At 45.2% G+C, this 12,620-nt stretch overlaps 1 protein-coding gene across 7 annotated transcripts in view; it reads left to right on the top strand.

Moving 5' to 3' along the window:
• ERG (ETS transcription factor ERG) overlaps window positions 1-12,620 on the top strand; it is a 242,985-nt gene that overhangs the window by 165,410 nt on the left and 64,955 nt on the right. The window contains exon 1 of one of the 7 annotated variants that reach the window (XM_036899231.2): window positions 12,359-12,562. The exons of the other annotated variants lie outside the window; for them this stretch is intronic. The gene's annotated coding sequence lies outside the window, so the exon portion shown is untranslated. Of the gene's footprint in view, window positions 1-12,358; window positions 12,563-12,620 lie in introns of those variants that run through there. 7 annotated transcript variants of the gene reach the window in all.

Below are 12,620 nucleotides of genomic sequence, written 5' to 3'. Positions count from 1 at the left end.
ATATTAAAATCAGACAGAGAAAGCTGTTAAGGAAATGACTACATCTCGGTTCTCAACTAGAGGTGAATACCTCTTGCCTCCCGTGCAGGAGGGTATTTGGGAATAGTGGGTCTGTGGGGATCATGATCAGGGAGCTCTCTGGCTATCAGTGGGCAGAGCCAGGGATACCTTCAAAATATGGTGTCGTTCCATGTAATCAAGATAGACTGTCGGCCCAAAATCTCAAAAGTGCCTCCTGCAGAGAATGGCACATCTACTGAGCTCATGAGGAAGGGCAGATTGCTAGAAGAGTCAACAAGATCCAATTCACATTCTTTGTGGATATGATCCAATTACGTGAAACACTGATGTTTTATCCCACCTCTACTTCTCCAGGTAAATCTGACACATGTCCATAGTGAGTAACAAACCTAATTAAAGATCCTAATCAGATAACAAAACTACTCAGTGATCAAACTATATAATTAGCTTTCTGCAAGTGAAAAAATGAGTTTAGTGTCATTGCTTAATTTTATTTAGTTCCTCTCTTTCCTAAAGATCAAAGTCTGAGAATTCATTGGCCAAAAAAATGAATGTGATTCAGAGCCCCATCTATGTGTTAGTGATGAAAAGCAATTCCTTTTCTGATTGTACCTGGAGATGTACAATATTCAATAAACCTATTGTGGAAAATAGGGCTTGGCTAGGAAGGGGGACTACTTTCAGATGTGTTAGTGTCTGAAAAACACCTCAGACACAGCCAGCTCATGGTAGATGGCTTATGCCTCCCTCCACACCCAGCCTTTCCCTGTCTCCCATCCGTACTTAACGTAGACTCAACAAGCACATTGCTCAGCTAAACCTTCTACTATTCTGTCTGGCCATTTAAATAGACTCTAAGAAAAAGGAATAAATAGGATGCGATGGTGTAAGTTGATCATCCTTTCCTTTTCCTCTTAACGTTCTGAAAGTTGGATCAGTTTCACAGTCCCTGGTACAGGGTTTTTTGCTCATGCTGCAGTTTGACAGGTGTAATTATGAAATGTAAATGCAGAAGGAAAGAGATCCCACTGCACAGAGAGGCCAGGATTTGCTATTTCTATGTCCCCTTAACCATCCAGTGTGGGAAGGCCCAGTATGTATTTGGTAAGGTAAATGGAGTTATGACAGGAAAAGTTACACAGCTAATCTTTACAAATAAATGATTTTTTATGACATAAATGGAATTAGTTTAAAAAAAATTCTACAACTTTGGTAGACCAGGCAAAGCGACAGACCAGGATGTAGAATTCCTGATATTTCTTGCTTTTTGACAGTTACATGTCAGATTCAGTTATACAAGTCAGCTCAACTTCATGAACTTTAATTCAGTTAAGTATAAATGATAACAACAATGGCGATGCTAATAAAGAACATTTAAGAGTACTTTTCTTATACCAGACATTGTATGAAGTATTGTATAGATCAGAACAGATAGAACAGATGGGTGCAATGACCATCACCTCATTTCACAGATAAGGGCACAGAGGCGACAGAGAGATTAAGTCACCAAATAGGACTGTGTGGTCAGCCCTGGAGATACAGAAATGAATTAGGGACCTCCTTTCCCACCAGGAGTGTACAGTTTAATGACCTGAGACCAACAAATAAACCAAGGGGTGCAATAAAGTTGTACACACATTGTAAACATCTATATGCAATACAAATGATAAAATGCAAGACAAATTGGGGAAATCGTTGTAACAAAGGTGGCAAGTGTTAATACTGTAATGTATAACGACGGTATCAGATTCAAACGAGACTGTGGATGTGAACACTGTCTGGGGGCCGTACAGCAGGAGGGATGAAGAGAGTTTGTGATGCCCACTCCAGCATGGCCTTGCTGACATGGACAATAAGCCTGTTCACTTATTTTCTTTCCCAGGTAAAAGGACAAGTTCCCTATAAATTTTTTTACTCCTTAGTTTATTTGAAAATAGATGTGAAAAAAATCATTGATTATGTCATAAAATGTGTTCCTTACAAATTAATATTGCCTTAAAGAAAATTAAAGGAAATATTTTGTAATACCTCCTGAAAGGAAAGAAAGGGAATAGCCCAAGGCAATAAATAAAATTGTTCTGGGGAAAAACAAAATGCAGTTAATTATATCCACTCATCCATTTTTTCAAGTAAGCAGGATCTTCTGAAGCACTAAGCCCAGCTCACATAAATGACATTTATGAGCACTTTTGGTTGCATTTCTATGAAATTACATCTAGAGAGAGGTGAACTTTTCTTAACATAATGGTGTACAAATGGCAGGTGGATAGAACCCTTGGGTCTTCTTGGAAGAGGTATTGAAATTGTATCACGGTACATGGTACAGAGTCAATGAATGTTTGATAAGTGAATTAGTGAGTTCACAGATGGATAGATATAACATTAGAAACATGTACAGAGTCTGAAGATGAGAGGTTGCACTTTAGCACAAACTTCTTGGATTCTCTGGCTGGAACCATTCTTCTCAGAAATGCTTCCACAGTGGAAACTGGCAAGGGGTCCCCAGGCCCCCAGTAGCACCTTTTGACTCACCAGGGGTCTGGGAGCCATGATCTGGATGGACGTGGGCTGGAGGCCTGGTCTTCAGCACATTGCTCTTGCTGAGTCAGCAGTTTATTTGGGGTGTCTTGGTAGGGTATGGGAGGACCTGGAGCCCCTTCAAGGCTCTCCTTAGGTTGCAGTTGTTAAAGGGAAATTTAGAATGTTCCATGCTTGCCTCTACTGTGACATCTGTCTTAGCATCTTTGATGTGCTGATCTGGACAACCAGACTTTCAGAGTCATTCCATGATTTGTGTCAAGGGAAAAATATCTTTACGAACTGAGGCCTGCACTGTGGGATTTTGGAAAAATCTTTGTCTCAAGTTTAATTTTCGCTGTTAGAAAACAATTAAGATCACAGTATCCATTCCATGTCCACCCCTGTTCCCCATCTATATCCCATAGAAACACACATTTTTCCCACTGCACAGAGCTTCAGAGAACCTTAGTGGGCTGGCCAGCAGCCCAGCAGGACAGAATGAGAAGTCAGGAGGCCGAGCAAGGTGGGAGGTGGGCACTGCTGATGAAGCCAGGTCTGTATCAACCACACTTCTCTTTTCCCTGCACCCACCCCCACCCCCCGCCCCCAACCTTTCACCTGAAGCACTAATAAGTCACCACGTGGGCTGAGAGGAGTCTCACCTTTCCTCCTTTTCTGCACATAGCTTCGGGTCACTGGCTGATGGCCAGCAAATGTTTTAAGAAGGCAGAAAGCTGGAGGGACACAGACAAGAGCTTGAATAACTAATAGGCCGTGACATGAATGGCCCTGAGCTGGGGGCATGTGGCTCAGGCTCCTAGATGATTCGCACACACGCATTGCAGGTGTGCTCCAGCATTTTGTTAATCAGGCTGATTTCTACATCATATGCCAGAGAAGTGTACATTTTTGTTTGCTATGCAGACTTTACTGGAATTAACCAACTGGTTGTGTGTCTTGAATATGTACAACTTTTCTGCTGTTTGGGCCCTGAAGTACAATGACTTATTAATTCTCAGATGCTCCAAAGTCAAGGTACAAATGAGTGGATCTTTCTCTGGCCTCAGATCCAAGTCCTTTGAAGCTGGTGGTTTGAGCGGAGCACACCGACCATTTCACAACCCTTCTCTGTGTGTCTGTGAGGGGTTCCCTCTTACTTTCATCTCTTCTTGCATCCCCACATGCTTCCTCCCAACCTCCTTCCTTTTCTCCTCCACTCCACAGACGCACCTGCTGAGCCACACCTGACTTGCTAGCAGAATGCCCTTGTTCTTCGAAAGGGTATGTTTCTGCTTTCAGTTTGGTGTCTGACTCCGTTTGGGGAAACCGTATAACGTGTTGAAGACCTGGGGCCAGCTAGGAGGAAGGAGGTTGGTTGGGGGCAGCCGTGTGAGACAGCGGCTCATGCCCACTTCTGAGTGTGCATAGTTCCTGGGAAGTGTGTGTGGCACAAGGATTTTACAGTGATGCGCCTCCTGCTGATGGTCTTTGTGGCATGTTGTTTCTGCCTTCGTTTGCTGGGTCTTCCTCTGAAGTACAAAGTGGGACCTCATCCAGACAAAGAACAAGGTTCTTAACTCAGTGGCTTCAGTCCCGAGATTGGATTCTGGTTCTCAGCAGCACATCCAAATGTTTCCTGAATTTGTAGAAAAGGAGGATTTTCCCACAGAGTCAAAATGATGTAGGCTGTTCCTTGCCAAGTTATTAAGTAACCTGCCTCTTCCAGTTGACTGGAAATTATCTTTGCTGCTCAGGTCACTAACAAGTGATTAGGAATAGTTAACAAGTAGCAAGCTCAAGACCCTTCTTGTGCAGGACTTGAGGGTTCCTAAGGCCAGAACACATTGGGAAGTTACATTTTATTTTGAAACAGGAGAGTCCATAGTCCCAAACCAGTGAGATCAATTATGTGTAAAGTTCGTTAATACAAATTGTGACCCAGATAGGTAGAGTTGATTCACCATAGATGCTGTGCTTGTTTTGATTGTCAGCATCATTTCACCATACAGAGAATCAGCCATCCATAGATGGAATTCCCCAAACTTGTCTTTCTTTAAATTGCTGGCTTTTATTTTTGCTTCCAACTTATATGGGCAGTGGGTCTTCCGGGACTGCAAGCCCATGAAAGGCCATCTTAGGATCACCATGGAGGAAATTAAACCACTCCTTCTAATGCAAAACATGCTAATTACATTTTAATTAAGCGAATCATATTCAAGCATGTGCCTCACCTGAGCCAGAGTGACGTAGTCCTAAACCAGATGATTAGTGTCATGGATGGAAAAGATGTTGAGAAAATAGAGACCAGGAGTGAGAGAAATTGGAAACTCGGAAATAACAAGCCCATATTTTGGGCAGAATGAAAGACAAATTCTGGATGGGGCATCTGAGGTCTTCAGAAACCAGGACCGGGCTATGGATCTAATCCGAGCTTCCACAGCTTGCCTGCCCTGTCTCCTGGGCCTTCCCTGACTCATGGAGGATGGGCCTACCTCTATGCTTTTTCTCATGGGTTCTCCATCTCAAAGAGCTCCTCAGCATCTCGAACCCAGTTCCTCCCGTTCTTCAAGGTCAGCGCACACTAACCCCTCCCTCCCTCTTCCCCCACCGTCCAAGCAGTGGGCAAACTTAGCAGTACCCTGAGCCCCTCCATAAGCATTCATGCAACAGATCCTCACTGCGTGTGCATCACATGTGAGCACTTTTCTAGGCACCAGTGAAACATCACTGAGTGAAAGGGAAAAATCCCCACCTTCAAGGATCCTGCATCCCCCAGTCCAGATGAACCTCCTTTTCTTTTCTCCAGAGTATTTTGTACCTCTATTAAAGTAGTAACAATATGTCTAGAGTAATAGACTTTGAATCCAACAGCTTTCTATTTTACCACCAGTGCCCACCAGAGTTGGGTGTATTTAAATCAAATACCTTTGAGAATCTGTTTTAAAATGAGACACCTCCATACAATCCCCAGCAAGGATATAAACAGGGAGGACCTTCCAATGTCCAAGTGTAAGAGCTGAGTTTAAAAATTAAGATAATATAGCCATTAATAAAAAAGAGTGGCTCTCAGCATTAATGGGAGAGTATCACCTGCCAATCCAGAGATGTGCCATGTGTGCCAGGACGGGCACGTCTCTGCCTGGGCTCTTGGCCCCTCAGCCCCTTGGCCCCAGGACCACTTTCTCAAGCTGGCTCTGACCCAAAAGCGTAGCCACTTGGCAACAGGTAGGTGGTCTGCAGCCATCGCTCGTTTTCTGCTGGCCTGTGTTCCCTTGAGAGACCTCCTCCCACTTTGCCGAAAGGCACGGTGCTTCCAGGTAGCCTCAGCTGGAAGCAGAGGTTTGTAGGTAGCTGAGAGGGGGTGGGCAGCCCACTTCTTTTGTAGATTGTGTGCAGTGTTAGAATGTGTGGGGACCAGCACCCAGCAATTGGGATGCATAAAATTGCCGGTCCCTGGACTTAGTTTTTTAAACACAGCAAGTTCCAAATTTAACACATCACTAAGTGCTATCCTGGGAGACTAGAGATTGCCTTTTTTTTTTTTAATGAGAACTCTCTTTTGTAAACTTGAAGGGATGGCCAACAAGCTTCCCTTTTTTGTGGCACTTAACTACTAAAAATACGTTCTTCATAAAGTATCTTATCACCCAAAGACTGTGGATTTCTTCAGAGAACATAGATTTCATTCCAGCTAGTTTAAATCCCTACAAAAGTGGTCCTCAAACTTGGCCTCAGGACCCCTTTACAATGTTAAAAATGTTTGAGGGTGCTAAGGAACAACTGTTCTTATCTACTGATATTTGCTGAATTAGAAACAAAAACCAGGATATTTTTAAAACATTTATTTATGAATTCATTTAAAGATAACAGTAATAACCCCATTGTGTGTTAACATAAATAGCACATTTCTATGAGAAATGTCTGTATTTTCCAAAAAGCTATTTGGTGAGAAGAGCTGCATTGTTTTATACTTTTGCAAATCTCTTCAGTTGTCTGGAATAATAGAAGACAGCAGGATTCTCACATCTGCTTCTGCATTCAATCTGTTATGGTAGCCTGTGTTATGTAGCCTCTGGAAAACTTCTTTGTGCACTGGGAGAGGCTGAGACTGGAAAAGGCAAAAACCATCCTAGGATATTATGAAAACAGGGTTGAGCAGCAGACTCTCTGGAAGGGTCTTGGCAGCCTAGGAGGTTCCTGGAACACAACTTTGAGAACTACTGACCGTTAGTGCTTGAAGAAAATTCAGTAGCAAAAGGTTGAGTCACCCTTTCTTCATGAGGCTTGTCCCACCAGATGGGGCTCTGAGGATTGAGGGTCTCCACAGGCCAGCACGGTGCAAGGGGTTCTCCTGAATGCCCCCTTCCTTGAGCAAGGTTACCTGCTTGCTCAAAGAGGAAATAGCTGGCATTTGCATTACTGTTCAAGCTCTGAAATTTATACTCTGGTGCTTGAGGTGGGAACTGGTATTTGAAGTCTGCCATTTGCCACCTGCAGTTATCGAAGCCTGCAGGCTCACACCCCTTGATTGGTGAGCCAGCAGCGATTTGAGAGCAGGGGAAACACAAGAACTCTTGTTGTTTTTGATTGCCAGTGATTGTTTTCCCTGGGGGGCTGCCCTTTTGAGGGAATGGGTTGGGGGGAAGGGAGCCTCAATGAGGTATTTAACCCTTTAAGAATGGTAATGGCTATTTACAGGCTTTCTGAATGAAAAACAAATAATTATGAGCTCCCAGAGTCTCTGGATACGAGGATGAATGGAAGTACCCATTGCACAGAGGGCAAAGGATGGCTGTAGCGTTTTATTACATGTGGCTTTTTGTGTACACACAGCACACATCATACATGCATTCTGATCCCATTTAGTTCTGAAAATAATGAGACTTAAAAGATAGGAAGGATTTTTTGTGCAGAGCCCTTATGAGGTGGAAAAGAATACATCTCAGTAGTGACAATTGCTGGGTTGTTAGCCAGGCTATCTGGAGAGGTTCCTAATTCACTCCCAGTGACCCAGAGCCTTGCCCATCCACTGTGCAAGGCTTTACTTGCTCCAGCTGTACCTGACTCCCCCTGCATCCCACACACTCTATCCAGGGCCAACCCTTCATCCTTGGCTGTTTCTGCTGCCAGTGTGCGACCCCCAAACTCCAGGGCCCACCTCTGGCCTTGCTCTAGCTGTCTCCGTGCTCTGGAACCTGTCCGGCTCTCTCACCTCCTTCCTGTTTGCTCAGGCCTTGCCTCCTCTGTGGGGACCTCCTGGACCACACCACATTGAACACAGCAACCTGCGCCTCTCCTGAGCCCCCTCAACCAGCTCTGCCTTTTTATTCTTTTCAGAGCCTTTAGCCTTTAGCACCTTCCAACCCAGTTCTCGAACCTGAAGTGCATACAGTTCACTCGGTTCATCCTGTCACATCCGGGTTCTGACTTGGTAGCTCTGCGGTGGGGCCTAAGGGGCTGAGTGTCCGACAAGCTCCCAGAGGCTGAGGCTGCGTGGCCCCAGGATCGGACTTAGAAAACAAGGTTCTAATTCACTCCATAAATCACTTACCTGTTTATTTTCAATTTTGAAAATTGCCTGCTGCCTGCACCTGCGTGGGGACAAAGGCAGCTGGGAGCGTAGGTTACATGGCTGTACCAAGCACTTGCGGCTGCTGGTGTCGGTGGGACGGTGTCCACCCGGCCGCGAGGTCTGAGGAAGGACTAGAGATGGGAATTCATTGAAGAGTCATCAAATATTTAAATAGCTATGGTCATTTTCTGTCCCCTTCATCACCACCTGCCAAAACTCAGGTGAACATACATGCATTCTTTCACTTGGAGCAAAGAATGAAGGCTTAGAGACATGTTCCTGAGTGAAAATAAAGTGAACATTAGTGAGATCAGCATGCACACATGAATTACGTGGAAGTGCCTTGTGATTATAGAAATAACTGCATCAGCATCAAGTGCATTAATAAAAACCCAGCCTTAGGGGCTCTCTTGTCCCCTCCTGGCTCATGCCAGGAGCTCTGTCTGTCCTCTCACTGTATCTCTCAATAAAAGTCTCCCTGGCTCTCCTAAAAAATAAAAACCCAGCCTTAGATGTCAGACAACTTAACTGGCCGCCACTTGACCAGGACTTTGGAGGGGCTCCGGTCTGCCTGTTGTTTAGATCAGGAGCTCCAGCTTCAGATTCAGCAGCAGCTGACGGGGGTTCCTGACTTCCAGCTGCAGTTCTTTACACCTTGTTTTAATTTTTAAATTAAGTGAAAGTGCACCTGAGCTTACAAAGCTGTGACAGTGCCAGTCTGCCGGCTGGAAGACAGTGTGCAAGTCACCTTTGTTCTAGGTGGGTTGCCCTTTTATGTAGACATAGCCCAGCATGGCACGCCCAGAGGCTAGTTATGCAAATTAGATAGGTAGCCACTTAGAATCCCCCACCCCTCACTGGCCCAGCGGGTGTCTGTGCAGCACGGGGCCTGTAGGAGAGTGCACACAGCCCTGAGCCCTGGCAACTGCCTCCTTCTGGTGAAAAAGATGGGTAGACATGAACATCCATGGCTCCGCTTCCTCCATGTGTAATGTTCCTTCCATTCAGTGTAACAAGTTAAAAGGGTCCCAAATGAAGAGGCAATCCAAAAAGTGAGGCATAGACCCTTGTGCAGGCATCATTAAGATTTTCAGCCCACACGCTGTACTGCAGGTTGGAGAGGTTTTGGAATGAACAGATCTACAGAGTTTTAAAGAGTGGTTTTGACTTCCCAAGTAGAGCAATTTACAGAGGGGCTCAAGCTGGACTGCACGAGAGCCCTGTTGGGTGTGATAAATGTAGGTTTGGTTTGAAACCGTTGGACAAGTTTACAATTAATAATTCAGTTGTATTAGGTCTTGAGATCAACACTCCTGGAGTCATAAAAATCAAGTCCCGCTGGCAGCCGTCTTGTTGGTGCAGGAAAAGTGTTCTGATGACAGGGTGCTCCCTGGTGCTCCGCACTGCATCATGGGAGAAGAATGAGCTCAGCCCAGAGCATGAACAAAGGTTAGGACGCTTGGTTCCCTTCCTGTGCAGAAAGCAGGGCAGATTTATGTGCTGGAAAGTCTTCTGCAAAGTGCGGGCTTAGCCCCCAGCCCAGGGGAGGGAGGTGCTGTCACTCACTGAGCCGAGGCGAGAGCTGGCAGAGATGGGCCCCCTCGCAGTGGGGAGCTTGTGCCTCGCCACCATGGGAGTCAGCGTCTCAGAAAAAGACAGGGTCCGTGTTTGCATCTACTTTACATGACATGTGACCCATGTCATCAGTTACTGGGGGTGGGGATGGAAAAGAAAGGAAATCAGCCCCTGGACCCCCTTGGTGGAAGTGCGGGCTTCCTACATGTGCTTGTCTCCCTGCCCGAGAGCCCCAGTTTCTGGAGGACTTTTGGTTAGTAGAACCCATTTTATGATCCCTGTGCTGTATGTGCAGAACAGCCATGGAGTTCCCTTGCAGAGCAGGTCCAGACCACACCTGATGCCAGGGCCTTGACCGCCCTGTCACCTTGCGCACAGAAGGAAATATCCACAGGGCATGGGAGATGCAAACCGGGGCAGCGTGGGAAGAACCTTGGTGACCTTTAACCTGAACTCCTGGGAGCTTTTAGAGACTCCACCGGTAGTAGTTGTCCCCCTGGTGCACACATCCGCTCAAAGACGGAGAAGCTGGAGCTTGTAGGGTGGCCATGGCAGGAAGAGGATGTCACTAGATGAATGAAATAGATTGCATTTTGGTGTGAGAAGGGACCTTAGGAAACATCAGGAGACCAGCCCCTCATTTAATAAGGGGCCAGCGCCAGGGCATGAGGCCCTTTGCGTGGCCGAGCTGGTGAGCCTTAGTCTCGCTCCAGTGACCCTGTGTTCTTGCTCCTCTTTGACCTCCCCACATGCCCATCCTGACACTCGCATGTTGAATATGGTATGACAGGCCCATCTGGGGGGAGCTGTGGCAATTTAAAAAAAATTGAGGCTTCTGTAATGCCCCCTTTTATGGGAATTTTGTATTGCAAGTTTGGAGACATGGGATAGATACCTGATGAAAATTAGCTGAGCCAGCCAGGACTGTGGGTGGAAGCCCAGACATCTGCTGGCCTATCTGGTGCTTGCCAGGACTTTCCATTATGCCAGCTTTTTCTCATGAATAGAATTCTTGGAATTTTATTGAAAACAGTGAATCCATGTGTCAGAGATTCATGTATGAGACACATTCCAGATGTGTAGTGTGCTGTATTTTTGGTATGTAGATGCGAGTTTTGAAAGCCAAGCACAGAGCTGCCAGTTTTTCACGGAGCTCCTTTGCAAGATGAATGCAGACTCCATCCCTCCCTTGGTGCTCAGAGCAGGACTGCACCAAGAGCGGGAAAGTGCATATGGCTCCGTCACCCTGTGGGCCTCAGAGGTGCTGTTCTGGGATCCTCTGGGCCTCTTGACACGTGAATCACCTACATCCCAACCTAGCCAAGTAAGCTTCTAAAATCAGAAGGGTAGAATAGTTCCCTGAGCTTCTTAGTAATGCTGTGGGAGAAATACTTCCTTGTGCAAGTTTGTCAAAAACCACACGGGGTTTTAAGGAAAGTTAACTAAAAAGTACCATGGATCCCACATCCTGGAAGAGAAGACTTTTTCTGGGAGTTTGAGGAACACCAGGTGTATTCCTCAATACATGTATGGAATACCATGGGCTAGTTCAGGGAAAGAAATGGAATTGTGTTATAAGGACATGGTATATTCATCCCTTCATTCATGCATGCACGCATGCATCCATCCTCCCTTCCTTTCATTCATCCTTTCATTGCACAGAGAAAGCCAATAGCAAGCAAGCCTACCGACAGTTGAGGCTACAGTTTAGAGTAGGGATCCAAATCCCCTCTCACACACAAAGCTTATATTAATTGATGTCAGACAAACTGATGTAGAATTGATTACAGCTGCCAACCCCAAAACGACTGGACCATGTACCCAAATGGCGAAATCACATGGGGCTCACAGGACTAGTATGCTCTGAGCAGTAAATGAAAAGCTGCTAGCTCACCTTCCGCATGGTAGGTAAAGACAGGTGAATTTGAATTTAATGCTTACATACACTGGGTCACTTGGTCCATTTCACAGCCTGGGTGGAAGCAGGGCAGCTGTTCGTGACACCACCTTTATAACTGAAGAATTCGAGACTCAAACAAGGAGAAGGCAGCTCTATGTAAACTTGCATATGCAAGTCTGCAGTTTGTCAAGTTCACCTGGGGATGTGGTTATAAAGCAGATTCTGATTCAGCAGGGCTGGGGATCCAGAATGGGCATCTCTAATGAGCTCTTAGCCAGTTCACTGTAGGACAAACTTGGAGCAGGAAGGGGTTACTGAGGGTCCAGAGCAGACAGAGAGCAAGGGCTGGATGGTGCTTCCAGCTCAAGTCTTCCGTCCTGAGCCCAGCGCCCCTAAGCTGCTCCGTGCAGTCGCCTGCGTGTTGATGCATCTCCATGCTTATCCTAAATTTAGTTATAAAAAATGAAAAGAAAACCTTTTTTTCTCCTCTCAAATGAATTATTTGGAACTAGATAAAATTAAGATGAAGGCTTTTGCCAAATACTCTCTGCGTGTTATGTGGTGACAATGATTAGAAAAATAAAAAACAAGTTTTGAATATCAATCCCACGCAGATCTGGGAGGTCACAGAAGGATCTAAATGTGTAGTGATTGTGTTCTTTGCACTCACTTCTACTTAAAACATACAAACAGGATGCTTCCACACATGTTTTTACACTTTTTGTACATCTCTAAAGAAGGAAAGAAGTCTATGGGAAAAAATGTGTTTCTTTGTAAGAGAACAAAGAAGCTATTAACATCACTTATACATTGTTTCTTTTTTCTTTTTTTTTAAACCACTTCATCGAGGCTTGATTGACATACAAAAAGCTGCACATATTTAATGTACACAAGTGGATGAGTTTGGAGATAAGTAACCACCCAGGAAACCATCACCACAGTGGATGCCATAAACATCTCCATCACCTCTGGAGGTTTCCTTCCTTCCTATTTATTTTATTTATTTAGTTTTTCTGATAACACAACATAGGC

This window comes from Manis pentadactyla, chromosome 1 (assembly GCF_030020395.1).
Source record: "Manis pentadactyla isolate mManPen7 chromosome 1, mManPen7.hap1, whole genome shotgun sequence".
NCBI lineage: Eukaryota > Metazoa > Chordata > Mammalia > Pholidota > Manidae > Manis > Manis pentadactyla.
This window is presented reverse-complemented; position numbering and strand designations above follow the sequence as displayed.